We start from the raw sequence: 23,535 nt of genomic DNA on the forward strand, positions 1-23,535 counted from the left end.
CTTGTCCAATCTCAGCAATAACCAATAGAAAACAATTGACAATTAACCTTAAAGGAGCTGATGATACCAGGCAATGTAGTGTGGTTAGTAAAATTGTCAGCGTTCTCGTATGTACCTGGACTGGGCACAGATCCAACTGCTATATATTTTTGTATCTCTGACAGCTTTGATAGCCTATGATCCGTACAAGCAGTAATGGACATGATTCCATACTTTCTGTTTGCTTGCACTTTCCATCTACTTTACACTGCCCTAAGCATGAGGAGAGGAAAACATAAATTGCTTCTAAAAATGTTCATCCATTTCTGCACTGAGAATTGCAGTGCCTTAAAGGAATCCGTTAATGGATTGGTTTGAGTAGTTGGGAGGCAGAGAGGGAGACTGTGAACCTCAAACAGCTTCTCTCGAAGTCTCTCAAAGCCCTGTGGAACCCAACAATTACAATCCTGCCTGATGACATGCCGTGTAATGTAGATGTTAGCAATTAAGTTGAATCACTGGGATTTCATGACAAGCGACGTTTGAAATAATTTTTCTTCAGCTTTTTCAGTTATCACTTGCATGCTGACTGATCATCAGATTACAATGGAGGAAAATGGGTAAGTAACATTCCAACTGAAGCTATTTTCTCCACTATGCACTGAATTTGTGTACAGACATAATTAGCAAAATCTCCCCACACTATAAAACAGTGATAAATTCTGTATACTTCATTTTATTAATAAACTATGGGTCACATTCCACCACCATGATTTTCTTTGAATAATTGCTCTATCTAATGGAAGAATAATTTAATCTTGAATTTAGACTTGTTCCCAAAATGTATTAATTGCGAATTAACTTGTCTACCTCTTAATTGTTGTTTAATTGTAAACCTATATTCACTTTTTGGTAACACTTCCCAGTTACGAATATTCAACTCCTTTGATTTATACATCGTATAAAAATCTGAGGACGAATTTCAATGTCATAAATACCTTTCATTTGTCTAATAGTGACAGAACTACTTGAAAATGTAAGAAACATCTTTCCACCTCAACAGCCCACGTGAAAAATTATATATTACATATACGTTTCCTCAAAAAAAAAGAGAATTATTTGCAGTTTGCTATAGCACTCTCCCTGTTGTGGAGAGAGACACCACCATCATAGAGCTTTTATTCGCATTCATTGCTTATTTCATTCAAATAAATTGGCAATTGAAATGCTCTTTCTTTTAGTCATGTCAGCTATTCTGGATACGGAAATAAAAAAATGTAATAAATGGCCTTTCGTTGCTAGGCTCAACAAGGGTCTTGGAGAACTCCCAGTGTCACACAACAACACCCTTTTAACACTGCAAATATTTCCCGGAGATCATTTCCTTTCTAAATGAAGCAGCTAAACATATGAGAATGACACCACCTCCTGAGTTTGAATCCCAGTATTGACTGGCATTTCATTCCCGTGTCAAGAGATTTGGAGTGAAGAACATAGAAACAGGAGCAACTCCTCAAGTATGCTCCACCATTCAAGCAGATCATAGCTGATCTGTGTTCTAACTTCATCTACCCACCTTGCTTCTGTGACCTTGAATATTCTTGGCTAACAGGAATCTGTCAATCATATTTTGAAAATTCTCGATTGACCAACCCTCAAAGGCTTTGCGGGGCATAGAGTTCCAAATTTTCTTTTTTATTATTATTATTCGTTCTAGGAATGTTGGCATTTCTGGCTGGCCCAGCATTTATTACCCATCTCTAACTGCCCTTGAGAAGATGATGGTGAGCTACCTTCCTCATCTGTTATAGTCTATGTGGCCTAGGTATACCCACAGTGCTGTTAGGAAGGGAATTTCAGGATTTTGACCCAGTGACAGTGACGGAATGGCGATACATTTCTATGTCAAGGTGGTGAGTGGCTTCGAGACGATCTTTCAGGTGGTGGTGTTTCCATGGATCTGCTGCCCTTGTCCTTCTAGATGTTAGTAGTCTGGGTTTGGGAGATGCTGTCTTTGGAGGCTTGGTGAGTTCCTGCAGTGTGTAACATCTTGTAGATGTTACACACGACTGCTACTGTGTGTCAGTGGTGAATGTTGGTGGATGAGGGGCGCCACCGTGGTTAGCACTGCAGTCTCACAGCCCGAGGGACCCGAGTTCAATTGCGGTCTCGGGTGACTGCGTGGGTTTCCTCCTGGTGCTCCGAAGATGTGCAGGTTAGGTGGATTGGTCATGCTAAATTGCCCTTAGTGTCCAAAATTGCCCTTAGTGTTGAGAGGGGTTACTGGGCTGTTTTGCGAGGGCTCCTTGATACCACACTATGTCCAATACTGACTTGACGTCAATGGCATTCATTCTCACTCTACCATCTTATTGCCATTTGTGTGAATAAGTGTTTTTTATTTGTCATATCTGAATGGCCTAGTTCTAATTTTAAGGTTATTCCACCTTGGGGAATATGTAAGGGATAAGGGAGGAGCAGATCAGGACATTAAGGCCGGGAGCTGTCTAAAATGTAAATCAAATGCAATTGTATTTTTTTCTACTCCTGTGGACCATGGCAGCTATAGTCCTGAAGCAATCTTCAAATTAGGTCAACATCCAGGTGGCCACTAGTCTCCTGACAACCCATGATGATTTATCCAGACTGTTACAGGTTTCATCAACATTGGGGCCTACCTGAATCAAAAGAGAGGTTGGCTGTCATGGCTTAGCAAATGTGGAAATCTTGGGTTGGGGAAAATAGGTATGTTTTAGCTGTGGAAACTGGTCACAAAGGCTGACATTTCTGCATGATCACCTAAAGGCACAAATAAAAACATAGAAATTACTAGTGCAAAAAAAAACAGACCACAGTCCATCTAGTCTGCCTAACCCACACTGATAGTTGTGCGATAATGATGCAGTTATTGACTAACGATCAAACTCCATCAATTAGTCTGCTACAGATCCTGAAATGACACAAGGAAATCATTGAACTTGATGTGAAAGAGATGACACCAGACTGTTTTCTTTCTCCATACAACTATCTTGAGTGTTCAAGCAATAGTACGTATTAATAGCCTGCTGATTAAAATTACATTAGTAACAATAGATGTATGGCAGGCAAAGATGAGTATTGAAAGGTTTTCTGAAATTAATTTCTGCATTGCTTTACGGCAAGATAAATGTTCATTGTGGCTTCTTGAATCACTAATGTTATGTAGGCTGTGACAGTCCTGGGTTTTGTAGTTAATTCCGCCAGAGGGATTGTTAAAATGGTCCATCATGTCGGATGTGGGACGAGAAATACTTCATAAAATATCACAGGGAGGTTTTAGAGCCCCCTTACAATAATATATTCTTTATTAGTGTCACAAGTAGGCTTGCATTAACACTGCAATGAAGTTACTGTGAAAATCCCCTAGTCGCCACACTCTGGCACCTGTTCAAGTACACTAAGGGAGAATTCAGAATGTCCAATTCGTCGAATAAGCACGTCTTTCGGGACTTGTGGGAGGAAGTGAGACATTGGACATTGCAGACTCTGCACAGGCAGTGACCCAAGCTGGGAATCAAACCCGGGTCCCTGCCACTGTGAAGCAACAGTGCTAACCATTGTGCTGATGTGCCGCCTACTGTGCTACAATAAACTTCATGAAAGATTATTTCCTTTTTTGCATTCTTTACACTTGTTAGCTAAACAGAATAAACAATGGAGCAGAGTATAATACTCAAATTATTCCACTCATTAGAAAACTGTTTAATTTATTAGCCAGTGTCCTTCTCCGTGGAATAAACAGGACATTCAGCAGCTCCCAATTGTGTACTTTCTATTTATTGAATTCACAATAAAAGGAAAGTTGAAGCCAAATATAGGTTTACAATATCCCTGAGGCATTATATTCTTATCTAAATCCATGATTTATTCCAGCGGAAAGGTTAAGTACATATATAACTGTGGCAATGGCTTTCACGATACACATAGTTCATTTTAACACAATATTCCTAAAAGCTCAGGGGCTGGATTCTATTTTTAACCATTTCTTTTTACGGACAGAATTTCTGCTGAAAATCCACAAAATTACTGTTGGCCAAGGTGCTAACACAGGGGACAGAATTCTCCCCCTTTGAGATGAAGTGGGTGGCTTGTGCGGCACGTTTCCCATTGACGGAATGGCGGGATCCTGCCCCAGATTCAGCGATTGGAACATCACTCACGATGGACAGGCAAGTTCCCCTCCAAGTCACCTGGTGATCCCACAGCTGATTTGTCAGCCCGTCATCAGCTGGCAGGTTTGAAGAGCCCGGCACCATATTTAATCACCAGTCCAGCACATTCATATCCATCTCCCCAGACCAGCTGCCTTCACTAGATCATGTCAGCACCCCATAGGGAAAAGGCGAGCGTCCTCAAGGAGAAGTCAGTTTCTCGATTCAACCATCCTCCCCCTGAGCCCAGGGAATCATAGAATCATAGAATTTACAGTGCAGAAGGAGGCCAATAGGCCCATCGAGCCTGTACCGGCCTTACCTAAGCCACACCTCCACCCAAATCCCCACACCTCCAACCTATCCCCGTAATCCCACCTAACCATTTTTGGACACTAAGGAGCAATTTATCATGGCCAATCCACCTAAATTGCCCATCTTTGGACTGTGGGAGGAAACCGGAGCACCCGGAGGAAACCCATGCAAACATGGAGAGAACGTGCAGACTCCGCACAGTCACCCAAGCCGGGCATCGAACCTGGGACCCTGGAGCTGTGAAGCAATTGTGCTAAGCACTGTGCTACCGTGCTGCCATTCACCTGCGAGGCGCCCATGCCCACTTGAACCTTGATCCAACGCACATCTGAGCCTTTGTAAATCCCCTTCCAGTCAGCAATGTGGCATCAGTTTGACCCCCTTGTTTGTGAGTGTTTCATGCAGCTTGGAGGGGTCCAGCTTCCCTCCCATCGGTCTTCCCTCTGCCTTCCATTGTTCATTTTTTTGATCTACCTCCTTGCCCTGTTGCCTGTCATCATGAGTCCCCACCCTTCCACCACCCCATGCAGAACTCTCCTTTCAATTCCATCCCCCCCACCCACAGTCACACTTCGCACCACTCCCAGTCAAATTTTGGACCTTTTTGTGGTGGCTACATGAGTCCTACAGCACAGTCATGTCCAGTTATATACAGATGTGTGGGATCAAGAGGAAGGATGTCCCTGCACTCCCCAACCCTAGGTGCAATACTGATCCGAAATGGTGATACAGGAGAGTCCATGGGTCTAGCAGCATGATGCTGTCCATGAAGACCAGCTTGAAATGGAGATGGAGGGCAGGATCCATTATACCCTGGCAGAGTGGTGAACAGCGCATCAGTAGCAGCATAGCGCTTTGGCAGAAAGTTGTTGCACTCATCTCAAAGTCCCCTGTGGACGGCCGACCACCTTGTGCACGCCACTCTTTCGGAATCGGGTTTTAGACTGGCATAAATTTGGACGATTGGAAGGCCTGATGGGATGCCCATGGGCAGCTGATTTAATGAGCATTCATGAGATGCAAATGGAGTCCATGCCACCAGCCAACGGGAAGACAGACTCACCTTTGGGAGAATTACAACGTGGGTTTCTGACTTAGGCTCCTGCCAGATCCTCTGCTCTCGCCCATCGCAAAATCCACCACGGGCAAGATTGAATATCTCTTTGAATAGTGTGCCAAATCCAGTTGCAACAAATCTAGTCAACTACTCACACCTAAAAGATGAAATAATGTTATTTAGTTCACGAAGACCACTCTGAAATATGCCCACATTAGTATTCCTAAATAAGTTAAATAGTATTTTAAAAAAAGTTTTATAACATGTTTCACAATCTCAGCATGGCCCAGAGTTCTTCTTCGTAGCCAATTAAGTATTTTTGAAATGTAATTCCTGTCATAACATAGGAAAGGTGGCAGCTATTTTAGGCACAGTAATTCACCATAAACACCAATGTGACAATCACCAGATAATCTGCTTTTTTGATGTAGGTTAAGGGATAAATATCAGGCAGGACACGAGGCTTCACCTGCCTGCTCATCTTCAAAATTGTGCCATGGGATCATTTATGTCCACTTGAGAGGACAGATGGAGCCTTAGCTTAAAATCTCATCTGAAAGTGGCAGTCTCTGACAATACAGCACTCTCTCAGTACTGCACTGGAGTATGAGCCTCAGTTTTAACTCAGGCCTCTTGAATGCGGTTTGAACCCACAACCCCTTGACTCAGGAACAAGGGTGTTCACAAGTGAACCACCGCTGATTGTAGTAAACTAAGTATAAGAAAATAACCTGGGTGGGATTCTCCGTCCGACCGGCCCAATTTTCCGGCGCAGCGGGATCCTCCGTTCTGGCAGCCGGCCAATGGGGTTTCCCACTGTGGCCAGCCCATGCCACTGGGAAACCCGTGGGTCTGGGTGCACTTCCGGCGAAGGGGAGGATCGCGCTGATGGAGAATCCCGCTGCTTATATTTCAGAGAGGTCGGGGTTGGTGAACAAAATTTGGAAACGTGAATGCACTTTTGGGCCTAGAAACTATTTTCTCGCTCTAAGGTTGTGCAGCCTTTGAAGACATTTTTGCCACACTGAAATAAATAGGACTAACTGCTCCAAACATCTGATGCAAAGTGGTTTATGAGACATGTAATTGCATTATATAAACATGTAGCCCAAGCTTGTCTCATTTTTCATTGTTATTTTTGGCTTAACAAAATGGCAGTTATCCAAGATCTGAAATGCACTTCCAAAAAATGCATCTTCATTAAATTTAAAAAAGGCAATCGGAATGTACCTGCAGAAAGAATCCTTTAATCTCCACTTCAACACACAACCGCATAATGTCGGTTGACTATATATTTCAGAGGAGGTGCTACATTATCAGAGGTGCCGTTTTTCAGATGAGATGCCCACTCATGTGAGGATATAATCAAAATGGCACCTTTAAAGAAGAGCAGGATGTGCAAGTGCTTCATTTTACATGCCTATGGAAGAACATAGATTTTGGATCAGTGCAGATCTAACTGGAAAATTGTACCACCTGCTAGAAACGTTGCAACAATATTTGGCCACCTTTGCCTGTTCCTTCAGTCAAATTACCGTAGCCGAATTCCATTTACCATCCTTGGTTCCATTTTGTTTAATAAGCTCACCAAACAGCCAAGTTTTAATCAGAAAGTTCTGGCCCTTTGTTCCAGAAAGGGCTGAGCGTGCAGAAGTGACAGTGTCACTCAAGACCTTCACTACTTTCAACTTCACGGTGTTTGTCTCTGCATCTTTCCGGGTAAGATAGAAATGACCTCCGGTATCAACCAACATGCTGCTGCATATGCGTAAAACGGAGATCCGGATTGGTCAGCAGGACCAATAGTTGTATTTCCTTTCTTATTTGAAAGCAACAGGACCACAACATGGCTGCCCAACTTAACCATGCTGCTGCATTTCTGAAAGTACAGAGGTTAATGACAGATATCAGGCTCCTGCTTCCCTTCTGACCCAGTCAATCGCCCTTCTTCTCATGCGCGCACTGTGATTGATTCAGTGCAGTGGTACTGAAGGAGAGTTGAGCTGTCAGAGATGCTGACTTTTAGTTGAGACATTCAATAAAAGCCCCTTCTGTCGCCTCCTAAGACTCCTATTTTTAAGAAGAGCATGGTACTTCTAGCCAATAGTCGTACCTTGACACCTAATAAAGAATAGGATATCTGGCCATCATCATCTTGTCGTTTCTGGGAGCTTGCTGTCAGCAAATTGGCTGTACTATTTCCCGTATGACAAAAGTGACTATAACTCACTGTAAAGTACTTTGGGCCTTCCTGAGGTCAGGTAAGGTGCACATAAATGCAGGATTTTCTTTGTCTCAGTTCCAGACTGCACCCACTGGGATATATTAGTGTTTGCGAGCGCTGACAACAAGAAGACAAGGTGCTGTGAGCCACTTTCTTTTTCTAGGTCACTGGTATTGCCAACGGACAGCTCGCTCAGGCCTCAATGACTGAAAAAGGACAAATTTTGGAATAAAAACAAAATACCGCGGATGTTGGAAATCTGAAATAAAAGCAGAAAATGCTGGTCTGGCAGCATCTATCGAGCGAGGAACAGAATATGACCCTTCTACAGGACAGCTCTGTAGAAGGATCATATGGACTCAAAGCATTAAATCTGTTTCTCTCTCCACCTGCTGAGTTTATCCAGTATAATAACCGTCACAAACTCCACGGAGATGACCCAATTGATCTCCCTGTGGGGCTCATGGAATATAAATTCCTCTGCTGAGGGGTGGAGGCCTATAAGCTGGGGCTCATGAACCAGGTACTTAAAAGCCAGACAGAATTGGGACCTGCCACAAGCAGAGCCATTTGCCAAAGTAAAATGATAACTGTCGTCCTCTAGGCTTTTAGTGCACTATAACCCTTCCAGATGCTCCTAATCACATGCGAAGCCCCCCCATATGGCATTGGGCCAGTGTTGTCCCGGCGGATGAATGATGGGACGGAGAGAGAAATAGCCTATTTATTGAGAACCTTGGCCAATGCAGAGCTCAGGTATGCCCAGATTGAAAAGAAAGGACTGGCTGTCAAAGTGTTCCAATAATACTTTTAAGGGTGGCACTTTACAATCATCACGGATCTCAAACCGTTCCAAAGAAGACAAGGTGATGCCACCGATTGTGTCAGCCAGGATCCAGCGATGGCCATTATTGTTGGCGGCATATGAGTATGTCTTTGAGTATCATCTGAGTGCACAGGTTGCACATGCGGATGCTCTGAGCCAGTTCCCATTGCCGATGTGCCTCCCCATCAGTAGAGGACAAAGTCGTGTTGGCACTACATTTGCAGGTCACAGATTCACAAATTTTTGTGTGGACGTGAAAGGACCCTACGTTGGAAAAGTTGAACCACATTGTTCTACATGGGAGAACCACAGAGAAAACTGCCTGAAGAGCTGCAGAATTCCACAACTTAGCAACAGGAGCTTAGCATTGAAGAAGGCATCCTCCTGTGGGGAGCTTGTGTACTGGCCCCAGGGCAAAGCAGGAAAGCCATACCGAAGGACCTGCACAATGGGCATCCCGGGCATCAAAAGCTCCCGCCACCAGCCTCACATCACCCCTGGGAGTGGCCATGCTAGCCCTGAGTACTGTTACACACTGACTTTGGGGGGTCAATATATTTACTACTCATCGATGCCCACTCAAAATGCATGGATGTTTACCCGGTGTCATCCACTACTTCACCGATCACCATTGAAAAGTTACACCAGTCGTTTAGTGTCCATGGTATTGCGGAGGTGCTTGTTACTGATAATGACACGCTTTCACCTGCGAGGAATTCTCCAACTTCATGCAGCCGAACAGAGTGAAACACATTCGGACCACCGCTTATCACCCTATCTGAGTGGGTGAAACAGACATTTAAGAGGGGTATAAAGAAACAATTCATAGGATTCATTGAGACAAAATTGGGGTTTTTCTTTTTCAACTATTGGACCACGCTATACATAATGTCCAGGGTAGAACCGGCAGAATTGTTGATGGCTGAACACTATGAAACTGCCTATGTCTAACTTTTCTTAATCTTGCTGGTAAGGCAGAGAAGAAACAAGATCACCAGAAAAAGTCCGATGACCACCTGAAGCAGGACAGAGGGTTCAAGCCAGGGGACACTGTGTACATCTGGAGTTTTGGGGATGGTGGACACCAGGGACCATGGTGGAGAAAACTGGATCAGTCTCTTGACATAACCAAGGAGTGGACAGCACACAAAAAAAGTGGACCATCTCAAAGTTGGGGAACACGCACAAGGCCCAACTCCACCTAATGAATCAGTCCTTCTTCCCTCTTGCTCAGCACCCATGGGCCAGAAAGCAATGCTCCCCAAGGGCCAGGACACAGACATGGGCGAGATGGAAGATTCTGAGTCAGATATGGAGACAGAGGCATCCATAGTCTCAGATGTCAGTTTGAGCAGGGAGAGACCACTGACCACTCCCCAGACGATTGGTGCAGAAACAACGCTCCATAATGCGGTATACAACCCCTCACCCAGCCTCACAACCGTTGAAGACGCAGCTGCGAACAAAGCGTCGAAGGAGACCTCCTCCTGTGTTCACAGTGGTGGATGGCATTGAGTAAACATCCTCCACCTCCAATCACAGAGGGACCTACGGACTTTGGGTGCGGAGGGGAGGGGGAACGTGATAAACCTCACAGGGATGACCCAATTGATCTACCCATCAAACTCGTGGAATACGAATTCCCATGCTGAGGGGTGGAGACCTAGCAGTTGGGCTCATGAACCAGGTACTTAAAAGCCGGCCTGGATTGGGACCGGTTCATGATCAGTAGTCCCAGCTGGGACTGATGTGCAGTATACCATATTGGAACCTTTACTTTTGATTGCCTAAATAAATCTTCATTGTTTAACCTTTTCAGAACTTCTGAAGATATTATATTCAGCATTTTCTGTTTTTACTTCAACTATTAGAATGATTGCTCCAAGAGATATACCTAAAATTGTACTCACATTATACAATACTAACTGGGCATGAGTTTTATGATAGTGAAGGAGTGAGTGAGTGAGTGAGTGAGTGAGTGAGTGAGTGAGTGAGTGAGTGAGTGAGTGAGTGAGTGAGTGAGTGAGTGAGTGAGAAAAGAACAAACAACACAGGCGTGATTCTCCGCACCCGGGAGAAATCATGAGGCTGGCGTCAAAAACGGGCGGGTTTGACGCCAGCCTCCACCCCCCCCCCCCCCCCCCCCCCGACCGGGAACCGATTCTGGTCCCCGGTCGGGGCTAGCATCCCGCAGCCGTGAACTCCGGCATCGCGGGCTTAACGAATTTTGTTAAGCCCGCTAGCCAGAGTTAGCGATGGCTGACGCGTCAGATGACGTCAGCCGCGCATGCGCGGATTGGACGACTCCAACCCGCGTACGCGCGGATGACGTCATCACGCATTTGCGTGAAACCCGCGCATGCGTGGGCCGGTATGCCCCTCAGCCACCCCGCGAATGGATACAGCGGGGCGGCGGAAGGAGAAAGAGTGCGCGGGGTAAGTACCCGCTGCCCGTGATCGGTGCCCACCGATCGCGGGCCCATGGCACCCTTGGCACGGCCGTGGTACTGCCGTGCCAATCGGTGCCATGGTTCCCCAGATCTGGACTTTACGGCCGTTTTTATGAACGGTCAAACCAGGTGTGTTTGACGTTCAGAAAAACGGTCGTAAAGGCCTTGGAATTTGGCCCATCGGCCAGCTGAGAATCGCTGCTCGCCGTAAAAAACGGCAGGCAGTGATTCGTGTCGGGAGGCGGGCGTGGGGGGGGGGGGAGAGAATAGCGGGAGGGCGTCGGGCCAGCGTGGCCGTAAAAATTTATGCCACCTGCTATTCTCCGCCCTGTCGTGAGTGCGGAGAATTGCGCCCCACATGTCAAGAGCTCCATGGTAAAATCTCTGGACTTGAGAAATGCCTCCATCACCTTTCCCTATTCCCTTGATATTCTTTCTGAGAATGATTTCCCCCAAGGGATAAAGATTTCATCTTGCACAAGTACAGTGATGGAGAAAATACTGTTTGGTTGTCTGAAGCTAACAGTAAATGTGACATATGGATCTGATGTATCATTGTTGAACAGTACCTTGACTGCTTTTTTACAGTTTACCATCTCTTTCTTGTTACCAGGTCTCATCGGCATTGGACACAGTGTAAACACTGGCTGACACTTTCTGTCAGGTATGCTGCGTCACTGGCCACTGAAGCGGGGTTGAAAGAATCTGTTGTCGGGTGACCCTGGCATTTGTACTTAAATTGCTATTTTTGAACCCTTTCTCCAATCCTACGGAACTGCAAGGGACAAGAAGAGGTGACTCAATGAGCAGGAGTTTGGAAAGTAGAGGGCAAAATGCTGCCATTCTTCCACCAAAGATCCGAGAAACACAATTGCTAGTTTGCTGGTCCTTCAATGAGTGGAAATCCGCTCCCTGCTTTTTTACTCAATACCTTTATATGTAATCCAAGATCCCAGATGCCTTATTATCCATTTCCTCAACCTGCCCTGCCACCTTCAATGATTTGTGCACTTATAACCCCAAGTCCCTCTGGTCTCCCACCCCTATTGGAATTGTACTTTTTATTTCATATTGCCTCTCCTTATTCTTCCAACCAAAATGTGTCACATCGCAATTCAGAAAATTCATCCACATGCACATTTCTGCCTGACTGCTAAAACATGAAGTTACTGGCAAGGTTTAGTATAGTTTGATGATTTGCACATGTCGGTGCTGTGTGCATCCTGTCCGAAAGGCATATATTGAGAAATTGGAAAAGGCAAGCACTTCTCAGAAGTAATGACACACTAGGATCAGGGCTGCAGAGTGATTGAAACCACTGATGTCAGCCAGAGAAATTTTCTTTTGAAGAATTAATAGATTTCCTCATGAAGGAGGTCAACAGAGAAAAGACGTGTTTGCTTGAGGGAAAGAGAAATTAACTGTGGTGAACAGCGTAGATTCCATTGCATTAACATTAATGTAATGCCAAAAGTATAAAAGTAGCTGGCAACTTAAAAAAGATGCAAATACATGGCAAGGTGATGTAGATAATAGATAGACCCCCAGCTAAAAAGTAATTGAGAAAGTGGACCAGAATTTTAACTCTTGAGACAAATTTTTCATCTCACCGCATCCTTGTTCTTTGTTAGCTCCCCTGCCCTTTTGGAGAAAAAGATGGAGAGTAAGACGTTATAAAATCAGAAAGGAAAACATTGACTCAAAGAATGCACTAGTACTGCAAAGATAATGGGCTCGATTCAGTGCCTCGTTGCTCCCAACTTGGTGTCGGGACGAGGTTGTTTAATCTTGCAAGAGGCCGCTCGTGAGGTTTGCGATGCTCAAAGCGCCTCACAAGATGTAATGAAGTCTCGGGAGATATCGCAAGCTGGATCTCGCCCTCACTGGGCGTGATCCAGATCAAAATATTTAAATGATCGATTAGGCTCATTTAAATATGCGTGCGCAGGATTCTCTTGGCGCCCGGGACCTAATGGCCACACCTGGCAGACCTCGCTCAGGCACTGTTTAGTACTGGTTTCCACAAATGTGGATCAGCCATACTGGAACCTCAGAGGTGGTTGGAGACAGGGCAGGGTGGCACCCTGGAATTCTCTCTGGCACCCGGGCACCGCCATCTTGCATGCTGGCACCTGGGCGCCTTGACACTGTCAGGTTAGCAGCAGCACTTGCAGGGTGCCTGGGTAGCAGTTGTAGGGTGCCTAGGTTCCAGGTTGGCACTGCCAGGGATCGGGCTTGTGGGAAGCATACCAGGTGGAGGAGGGGTGAGGGGAGTGTTCCTGGGGGTGTTTGTAAATTTGGGAGGGGAAGTGGATGTGGTGATATGCATCACTGTAAATACACAAGGGGTTAATGTAAGCACACGTAGACTAGCTAGACACTAGAGGGAGCACCAGAGACATGACACACAAACATTCAACCAATAGGTCAGTAAGATAGGACACGACCAATGGACATTCACGATACACACAGAGGTGACACCACCACAGGAGGGCATTACACCAACCCATATATAAGGAAATTACCCCAACCCATATATAAGGACACAGCACACATGATCTTCCTCTTTCCAGTGAAGACACTCAGTGAGTACAGACACAGGGTTGATTGAACATCACCCCCACCACGTGGATTGTAGCAGACTGGTTCGTCATTCTGAGTAGAAAGAGAAGGATTAACAGTAGAGTTGAATCCAATTGTTAATAGTTCAATAAACGTGTTAAAGCTATCTCCATGACTGAACCTTCCTTTGTCAGAGTGCGCATCAAGGAAGCAGCTTATGCTACGTCAAGAGCATAACAAGACATGGTACCAGTGAGTGACTGTTTCAATCCATATAATTACAACTCAGCAAATAGTGACAACCAGCAACAACACCCAGGCCAGATGATCTAGATTCCGGTTCCACAGCGGCTCACGTGCCACGGCAATCTCAGCGAAAACTGGAGTGCATTCAGGCAAAGATTTGAGATCTTCCTGGTAGCAGCCGACCTACAAAACGTGGCCGATACTGAAAAGACAAAGCTTCTGCTCACCATCACCGGTGCCAGAGCAGAAGAAATCTTCAAAACATTCAAGTTCTCTAAAGGGCAAAACAGGAGCGACTTCCAGGCAGTCCTGGACAAATTCGAACAATACTGAGAGGAAAACACAAACAACCCAACAGAAAATGGTAAGAGAGGCGCCAATACTCATCACAAGGCCGTGATCCCGGAGCAGAGAACGACAATTTTGATCGGTGGCCATCTTGGTAAAGGTGCTGCACATGCGCAGTTGAGAAAAAGGCCCCAAGTAAAGGAACAGCGATCTGAGCATGTCCAATCGCTTCCTACGACCTACGTCAAACGCGTCATGATGTCAGAGGCCCCAGGCCATGCCAACTTAAAGGGGAAATATCCCAAAATACGGAAAAAAAAATTTAAAGCCATAAAACCTGGGCTGGGATTCTCCCCTACCCAGCGGGGCGGGGGGTCCCGGCGGGCCGGAGTGGCGTGAACCACTCCGGCGCCTGGCCTCCCCAAAGGCACGGAATTGAGGGGCTAGGCCCACGCCAGAGTGGCTCCTGCTCCGCCGGCCGGCGTGAACAGCCTTTCCCCGCCAGCCGGGGCCGAAAGGCCTTCGCCGGCCGGCAGAAGTCCGCCCATGCGCCAGTGCATCAGCGGCATGCGCAGGGGAGGGTGTCTCTTCCACCCCCGCCATGGTGAAGGCCTTCCGCAGAACCCTGCAACAAGCAGTTAGCACCGCCCAAAGAGATGATACAGTCCTTGAAGACTACGACTCCGACATTGATTTCTTCTTTGGACATCACGAGCCCAATGCCAGCTCCGACACAAAAAGTGATGATATGGTCCGAGAAGATTACAACCCAGACGATGATTTCATCATTGGAGATGGCGACCCCAGTACCAAATCCGAACCGCAACGAGATGCGTTCTACAGTGAAGAATCTGACACAGACGCAGATGTGTTCTTCGGATTTGAGGATCTTCAGCCCAGCATATATGACATCCCGACTCATGAGTGCAGGATTATGCTGCGGCCTGACGCCAAGAGACAGAGAGCGGTACAAGCCCATAGAGAGCGGCCTGCTGCCACACAGAGTGGTCCACGCACCACGAAGAGTCCCCGACTCCACACAGAAAGCAATGCAAGACTCCAGAGCACAGTCCTTGCATGAACAAGAAGTGACTCGAGTGACACAAGCCTCCACCGCGAGCTTGTGGAGAGCCTCCACAACAGAAGCAACGCAAGACTCCAAAGCGCAGTCCTTGCATGAACAAGACCATGAGTGTCTAGCAACCTCCTCTGAGCAATCAGCAGCAGACGATGCAAGTCTGCCACGCTCAAATGAACAACAGAAAGACTATGACAGTCTGCCACGCTTAAGTGCACAGCAAGAAGACTATGACAGTCTACCATGTTCCAGTGAACAGCAAGAAGACTATGACAGTCCTCCAGATTGTTTGAACCACAAGAAGAAGACTCTGACAGTCCACCCAGCTCAAGTAAACAACAAGAAGCTACTGAGGCTCTACCCACTGTATGTGCGACAAGTGACGATGGCATCCCACTTCCCATACAAGATGTGCAATGTGACAGACCTCAGCTAGTGTGTACAGAGGCACTCAACGATCACATTGAGACTATTAGTGACTCCGGTGACACCACGTTACTTCGAACCTCATTCGCTCGAGCCTCTCCACAAGCAAATGCATTCCTGAATGTTTTGACTCCAGACGTGGAGCATCAAGAAACCTCAGATGACTCAAGTGAACCTGAAATGACTCCGGACGGGAGCATCAAGAAATCTCAGCTGACTCCAGTGAACCTGCAATGACTCCAGACGGGAAGCATCCACAAGCCAAAGCTGACTCATGTAAGCTGGACTTGACTCCAAACGGGGAGCGCCGCGAACTCAGTGACGGCACGCTCAAGGAAACAGCAGATGCCACAAATCACGCTGACACGAGTAACTGTGTGAAGGACTCATATTATCCACAGAGTGTGGTCCTTGAGCGCAGCAAACACGGCAACAAAACTAACCGACACAACAACACAACCTATGAAAACCATATCAAAGACAATGACGCGACGCGTACCAAAGGCAACAATGTCGACAACAAGCACGACAAACACAACGCCACTGGAACTACGACTGGTACGACATGGTACAACTCTGTCCATGAGGGACACTGTTACTGCTCAGCTCAGTACAATGACATACCATGGCAGGACAATGCATCTTTCCACTTCACATTTGCTGCACTACCAACAGGCAATCTGGCTTTCAGGACAGATGCCATCCAACATCGCTACCACAAGCATCGGAAGAAAAAAAGACTCCAAATCAGACAACAAAGTGATTTGACCACCTCTTGGTTCCTCACGCACAGGGACAAGGATGGCGTTTACAATGCAATGCCACCATCAACATCACCACCTCACCAACCCAACAAGAAAGGCATTCGACCATAATAATTGATGAATTATGGACTCATATATCTGATTTGGACTTATTGTTTAGTGATCACTGTTATCATGATTTGTACATAGCATCACTTATCTATCTGTTTTTGTTCAATTTTCTTTAATACTGTACAGAAATTCTGTAACATGACAAAAAGGCGGATGTGGTGATATGCATCATTGTAAATACACAAGGGGTTAATGTAAGCACACGTAGACTAGCTAGACACTAGAGGGAACACCAGAGACACGACACACAGACATTCAACCAATAGGTCAGTAAGATAGGACACGACCAATGGGCATTCACGATACACACAGAGGTGACACTCACAGGGGGGCATTACACCAACCCATATATAAAGGACACAGCACACATGATCTTCCTCTTTCCAGTGGAGACACTCAGTGAGTACAGACACAAGGTTGATTGAACATCACCCCCACCACGTGGATTGTAGCAGACCAGTTCGTCAGTCTGAGTAGCAAGAGAAGGATTAACAGTAGAGTCGAATCCAAGTAGGAGAATTATTAATAGTTCAATAAACATGTTGAAGCTTTCTCCACGACTGAACCTTCCTTTGTCAGAGTGCACATCAAGGAAGCAGCTTATGCTACGTCAAGAGCATAACAAGACAGTGGGTAGTCACAAATGGAGGTGTGGGGGCTCACCAGGGCAGCCCGCCCTGATATGCGAGGAGCCTTTTCTGCTGTGCTCGCCAGCTGAAAATAACTCGAAGTTCAGCCACGGTGGAGAGAAACTCCTCAAGACCAAAAAAAAGTGCAAAGTGCCATTCAATTGTGGGGTATTTCCCGGCACTGAAGCCACCAAGAAACACCGCACTAAACGTGCTCAAAACCGGGCATAGATTTTGTTTCCATTGAATCAGGTGCAATATATTTTATTAGTTTAATATCTGAAAGAGAGAGTCCTAACACCTTTGTATTTGACAAATAAATGACACCATTTGCGCAGCAGGTATCTGGTGCAGCATGAATTTATCCTGCTAGTGAAATTATCTTTGAATGGAACAATTCAAAGCTGACTATTTGTGATTGTTCCAGACAGATTATCTGAATATATTAACAATGTCTCTTTAATCTGTTGATTCATATTCAGAATACTAATAACTAACATTTAACAAAGCCTTGAATTTAAATATTGAGCGTCACGGGTAAGAAATTATTTGCAGTAAAATATTGACAGGATAATTATTGCGAGTTGCCAGGATGTATACTCCATTTTCAAATGATGATGAAGTCAGCTTCTCTCAGGGTATGTGCGCCCTCTTTAACTCAGCGCTTGGAAGATGCCCATCTGCTGACCAGAGGGACGGTTTGATTCTTCCTTCACCAGCCGTGTCCAATGTTTGGGAACTCAAGGAGGGGCTTGCTTGCAAAGGTATGCTCATACCCTGCAGCCACTGAATAATGCAGAGGTCACATGGCAGTTATGTTAAACCGCAGGCATCTGCTCCCTGGGAGAAAAAAAGGACTCAGCTAATAGTGAATGGCTCTTCCCACCTGCCTCTAGAACTTAAGTGTGGCCCGCTGTATGAAAGATATACCTGTCACCTGCAAGGCAATACATTGCACTGCACAGAATTAATTGTCTGTGGAGTGAGGTTGGTACCCAAATTACACGCTTACTATTTATTAATGATTCTGAGCTATGTTGCTTCTCATAACTGTTGCTTGAATACTACTCAACTGTTGAAAGATTTTTATGAATTGCATTCATAAAAAATTGCATTAAACATGAATGCTAAATGTGCAATGTAACCTTATTTTATGTTCAATCTCTCCTTGCCATTTATCCTGCCAGGTCTCTCTATTTTCCAGTCTTTTTTCTTCAGTTATCTGGCCTATAATCTCTCGAGTTCAGAAGAATGAGAGAAGATCCAATTGAGGTGTGTAAGATGATAAAAGGTATTGACAGCGTAGACATAGAACGGATGCTTCCTCTTGAGAGACAATCTAGAACGAGAGGTTTTAGTTTTAGGATAATGGGGAGCAGATTTAAAACAGAGATGAGGAGAAATTCCTTCCCTCAAAGGATCGTGAATCTGTGGAATTCATTGCCCCAGAATGCGGTGGATGCTGGGACATTGTGTAAGCTTAAGGAAGAGATAGACAGATTTTTAATGAGTAATGGGCTAAAGCATTATGGGGAATGGACAGGAAAGTGGAGTTGAGGCCAAGAGGAGATTGCATGGCAGACAGGCTCAAGGGACTACGCCTGCACATAGTTCTTATGTTCTGGGTCTTTTCCCCTCTCTCTCTTAATTATTAATAATCTCCATTTCTTTGGCATTCTTTTCTGTTCCTGTTGCTTCTCCTTTTAAAGTTGAAACCTTATCTGCTTCAACATATTTCCCTTTCCTTCTTCCTCTTATTACTGTATCAGTTCTCCTGTTGTCATTTGTTTTTTGACTTCAGTCCAAATGACAATTGCCAAAAAGAAAGTGCAGCAATTTTTATATATTTGCAAACATAGCTACCACATTGATTGCATTTTCTTCAGTAAACCATGGATAACTTCGGATTTAAGCGGTTCAAGAACCATCTGAACTGAACATCTTGCCTTCCCCATGTTATATTACAGAGATGTAACATATATATTACTCATTTGTCTTGCCAAGTTGTATCTAACTTGATGCTAAACAGTCAAAGTCTTCCAGTTGATGACACATTATTTATTGAGTAACAAAATAATATACTTCTGACTTGTGGGTTACTTAGATCCTACACGGCGGGACCTGGAAGATGTGTCTACAGGGGCTGTCCTGGAGGGGGGTGGGGGAGGATCTGACCCGGGGTGGGAGGGCATCCACAGTGGCCTGGCCCACGATTGGGGCCTGCTGATCAGCGGGCGGGCTGGTTCCATGGGGGCCTATGTTCCTCTGCACCGGGCCCCTGTAGGGCTCCGCCATATTGCCCGGGGACCGGCGCAGAGACAGGAACCCACACGCATGCACGGAATCATGCCGGCCGTAGCACACAGGTCCCAATCTCAGGCCAGGCTACTGTGGATGCCCTCCTGCCCGCGGGATTAGATCCCCCACCACCCTCCAGGACAGCCCCCGTAGACACACCTTCCAGATCCCACCATGTGGGATCTGAGTAACCCATGCCGGCGGGACTCATCCAAATCCGGTGGCCACTTGGCCAGTCGGGGCCCGAGAGTCACCGTGGGGGGGGGGTTTCAACAACCTCCAACCGGTGCGATGGCAATCCAGCCGGCATCCGAGAATCGGCGGGGGCAATCGGGAAGCCGGCGTCGGGGTGCGATTCTCGCATCCCCCTGGGTATTCTCCGACTTGGCGCGGTGTCGGAGAATCCTGGCTCCTATGCCTCAGAGAAGGTGGATTTTCACACCAGGCCAGTGACTCTAACAGCTGTGGGACTGTTCATCCATCCTTGAAGGAAATATGATGCCTTTGCAATCGCACTTTTGACAGGTGGCCCCACTCCACTGCAAAGTTGACTGCCACCAGCAGAGCTGCTAATTGGCATACTCAACTTCGCATGCTGCCCAAGAAATTAATCCCAAGGTTAGTAGTCTGGGACTATCAAAACGTTCAGGACAGAGGACAGTCCCACAGACAGCAGCAAACTTTCGCTTATAATAGGAAGGCGGGTCTGTTAGCTCAGTTGGCTGGCCGGCTGGTTTATGATGTGGAGCGGCTCCAACAGCGCAAAATCAATTCCCTCAACCATCTGACATTATTCTCGAAGGCCCTGGCTTCTCAACCATACGTCTTGCCTGTAGTGTGGTGACCCTCAGATTAAATCACCATAAAAAATAATTGGGTACTCTAAATTTAAAAAAAAGAATTGTTTAACTGTTAATAATGAAGATCATGAAACCATTGCCGATTGTTGTAAAAACCCATCTGGTTCACTAATGCTGTTCAGGAAAGGAAATCTGCCATCCTTACCAAGTCTGGTCTACATGTGATTCCAGACCCACTCAGCGATGTGGTTGACTCTTAAGTACACCCTTCTGAACTAGCAAGTCACTCAGTCCTTGGGCAATTAGGGAGCATATGAACACATCTGTGGTTGACCAACAATTTCCATTGGACAGCAGTGATCTCATTGTCTCGTCTTACTGTGTGGCTGATTTGATTCTTTACACGTTGCTATATTTTTGACCCTGTCCTGTATGTGGGGAATGCACACTGCCTCCTCCTCTCCCAGGCGCTGTGTGATTTTCTTTCATCATTCAGATAATCCACTCCCCGATGCACAGATTCAGAACGTTCCTCATATACTGTTACGTCCTTGGTTTACGTTCCCCATAGGATGCAACATTCACCAACTGAAGGTTGTGGTGGTGATATCTTTGTCAGATCTTTGCTAATGTTGTTAATCGCACTAGAGTAGCCATGTATAATTCACCTGCTGATTTTCTCTTTAATTGCACGGCAGCCTTTTGTGGAAACAAATGGGATATGCTGGGGAGTGTGAACCTGCAGCCTACCATTCTGTGACAATGTATTGCAGCACCAATTTACTGCATTAGCATGAAGCTGCCTTTCATTAATCTTATTATCTTTTTCCTCTTTTCCTGTATTTTATTTGATCCTCACCTCTTGCCTCCTGATTCTCCTGAATCTCGCTGCCAAGAAGCCTTTGCTTCTTCAATCACGATTTCTCCAATTTATCTCTTCCTATCCTTATCTTTCTCTTTTAAAAAAAATAATTCTCAACCTGCTTCACAATTGCTGCTGTTACTCCCTGTAATCTGCAGCATCACAGGGACTAATTTTAATTTAAAATGATAGCGGCTGTTTGAGACAGTAATGTGCTGTGAATAGCTTCAGGATACAATGTTGCCGATGGCAAGTACTAGAAAATGTACTGAAAACATCAGGGATAATGTGATAAAACATCAGCGGCAGACCAAAAAGAACAAAATTAAACAATGTGGGCTTTTTTTTTTATAAAAAAAGGAGCTCAGCAGGACATTAAGAGACATGTTCATTTTTTTAAAATTATCGCTCTGTATTTAGGTTTTCTTTTCCTTGTCAAGTACTTCTTGCACCATCACTCCAACTAGCTGCTGTGCTAGATTGTAGCTAATCATTATGAGGTGGAGATTTGAGATATGCCATGGACCTACAGATTCCCATTCTTCCTTTTGTCTTTCTGTCAATTTTAAACCAATAAGGGAATTAAGAAGGGGGAAGTAAGTGGAGTCACTTTGACTCCAAGATGGCTTGCTCAATGACATTACAGCAATCCCATTTCCAGCTTCGCCTGATGACCTGATGGTAAATTTGGTGAATATTCTATAACAAATCTTCCATAATATGATACTTTTCCCATCAGGTCTTCTTTAACCAACAACACCAAATATCTCACATTGTTTCATGCACAAAAAGTAACCTATTGGGCAGAATTTAATTTTCCCTTGGAAATGGGCTGGATGCTGGGGATGGGCATTGTGTCGAATCAGGAGGAAATACAAGGGTTAGTTGATCAGCCAATGATGATCGAGAATGGCCTTCCTGCTCTTCGGCCTATTGATGCCCTTCAGTACCCAATTAATAGCCACTTAAGTGCCTCATCCTGCTGCTGCAGGGGCCATACACCACATGGTGAGGCCACACAGTAAAAGCTGGCACGAGTGGGGGAGGAGGGTGGGGATTCTTGCTGAATGTCTTACCCAATATCCTCTTGAGACATGCAGGATGGAGCTTGCCTAACCTAGTGGGCCCTACAAGTTCTTCTTGGTGCCACCTCCGGCCGTTGAGAAACACACTGCGAGCAGTGAGAATCTCACCCGTAAATTCTAATCTCCAGTGCAATTATCCTTTGAACAAAATAGGGACATCAAGTACACACAGATTGGCTGCAAAGAAAAAAACAATAGAACATAGAGTGCAGAAGGAGGCGATTCAGCCCATCGAGTCTGCACCGACCCACTTAAGCCCTCACTTCCACCCTATCCCCGTTACCCAATAACCAGTCCTAACCTTTTTGGTCACAAAGGGCTATTCAGCACGGCCAATCCACCTAACCTGGACTGTGGGAGGAAACCGGAGCACCTGGAGGAAACCCACGCAGACACGGGGAGAACATGCAGACTCCGCACTGACAGTGACCCAGCGGGGAAGCAAACCTGGGACCCAGGTGCTGTGAAGCCACAGTGCTATCCACTTATGCTACCGTGCTGCCCCAGGTAAATAAAGTAATGCATACTGAATGCAAAGAATTGATTTATGTATTTTAATTTAATTGTCAATTTAGTTTAAATTTGAGGCAGCGTCCAACGCTGCAGTTCCAATATAGGGCATATATAATCTGGCATTGCTTCTGCTCCAGTTATGTCGGCATCTCAGACTAATAGCTATATTGCACGAACATTTATATGGGTAGCGCTAGCAAGCTAAACCAGGTGTGGCCAACTGAGATGGCAGTCCTGATAATTAAAATTTACAAATGGAAATAATCTGAAGTTGGGTCTTGAAGATGTCAAGTGATGGGGCTGTGATTATTTCCCTTGTTCCTAATCATCTGCACAAGTGCCATTCTAATAAAGGGTTTTGCTAAATTCTGTTCACCTTCACCAGATGGACATGAAATGCAATATTTCAGATGCAGGTTCCTGGTGATTCTGCGAAGTTGACTCTCAGAGAAATGAATTTCTGTTTTAAAGGAATTTGAGACTTAAACTAAACACAGGAAACAGCGGCCTCCCAAATTTCTTTTGTTGGAATTCAAAAAATAAATGGAGCAAATTGAGGCAACCGTTTGATGTTTGTGAAACACAACGATGGCTCGGGAGAAATATTGCCTAAATAAGCTACTGTAAATTCATTAAACCGCAAACAGGGAAACAATGCTGGAGCTTTACACAGTTAAAAGGGGTTAATCCTTGATATTGTTCTCATGCATATACACAAGCCAGCATTTTCATAGAAATTCTCCCAACCCTATCTGATTATCTCAGTACGAGCGCTTTCAAATGTCAGCAGAGCAGTGGCAAACACAGGCAGGGCATTGCAATACACATGGGA

The 23,535-nt window shown here is 45.5% G+C and overlaps 1 long non-coding RNA gene across 1 annotated transcript in view; it reads left to right on the forward strand.

The window, feature by feature from the left end:
• Nucleotides 1-454: 454 nt before the first annotated feature.
• LOC119952333 overlaps nt 455-23,535 on the forward strand; it is a 52,907-nt gene continuing 29,826 nt past the window's right edge. The window contains exons 1-2 of the long non-coding RNA XR_005457830.1: nt 455-599; nt 11,655-11,705. This is a non-coding gene — a long non-coding RNA (uncharacterized LOC119952333). The remainder of the gene's footprint in view (nt 600-11,654; nt 11,706-23,535) is intronic.

This window comes from Scyliorhinus canicula, chromosome 17 (genome assembly GCF_902713615.1).
Source record: "Scyliorhinus canicula chromosome 17, sScyCan1.1, whole genome shotgun sequence".
In the NCBI taxonomy this organism is placed as follows: domain Eukaryota; kingdom Metazoa; phylum Chordata; class Chondrichthyes; order Carcharhiniformes; family Scyliorhinidae; genus Scyliorhinus; species Scyliorhinus canicula.